Source organism: Chrysochloris asiatica, unplaced genomic scaffold (assembly GCF_000296735.1).
Source record: "Chrysochloris asiatica unplaced genomic scaffold, ChrAsi1.0 scaffold00082, whole genome shotgun sequence".
Taxonomy (NCBI): domain Eukaryota; kingdom Metazoa; phylum Chordata; class Mammalia; order Afrosoricida; family Chrysochloridae; genus Chrysochloris; species Chrysochloris asiatica.
Genome location: NW_006408600.1, coordinates 976120 through 976932, shown reverse-complemented (window position 1 = coordinate 976932; position 813 = coordinate 976120). Strand labels below are relative to the sequence as shown.

Here is an 813-nt window from a genome sequence, read left to right as displayed (position 1 = left end):
ATGGAGAGGGGGAGCGGCTGAGGACTCTAGATTCATCAACTAAGAAGAGAAGGACTAAGAACTGGTGGCCAGGAGCAGACTTGCAGAATGTGCCCTTTAGAGATGTAAATTATTATATATGCCTAATTGTTTTTTAAAAAGCTAAAGTGGATAGAGAGAAATACTTTTAATTGATGGTATATGGGGGGGATTATAATCAACGTAATGAAACAAGTTATATGAATTGCTGAATGTAAAACTGATGATGTGCCCTGTAAACTTTCACTCAATCCACAATAAAAACCTGAAATTAAAAAAAAAAGAGAGAGATTCAAGAGTGTACTACTCAAATCCAGTCCTTCCAGCAGGTTCAGCAGCCTACCTACCGCTGCCCAATGGAGATCTACTGTGGTAGACTCCGTGCTCAGTTTGTTTTTCCTAAAAATGAAAGGTAAACTGAAACAGACTAAAGAGAAACTAGAACAAGCCCCAAGTGGACTAAGTGTCTGAAAGTTTATGCCTGAGAGGTAAACACATCCTCCTTCCTGGTGGAAACTTCCCTGACAGGCCCACTACCCACTGTGAGAAAGCTGGGGTGGGACAGACAAGCACTCATTTCTACACCAAGAAACAGACTTTTTGGGCCAAAAAGCCACACTCTTATACTGTCCAGCTTGTAATGTTGTTGTTGTCAAGTGCCGTTGAGTCGGTTCCAACCCATAGCAACCCTGGTAGGGTTTCCAAGGAGCGCTGGTGAACTTGAACCGCCAACCTTGCAGTTCAAACGGCTTTGCAGTTTGGTGCATTAACCCACAGCGCCACACCAGGACTCCT

The 813-nt window shown here is 43.4% G+C and overlaps 1 pseudogene; it reads left to right on the top strand.

Moving 5' to 3' along the window:
- The window catches only part of LOC102818894, a 4561-nt pseudogene extending 4051 nt beyond the window's left edge, over positions 1 to 510 (top strand).
- The last annotated feature ends 303 nt before the right edge of the window (positions 511 to 813 follow it).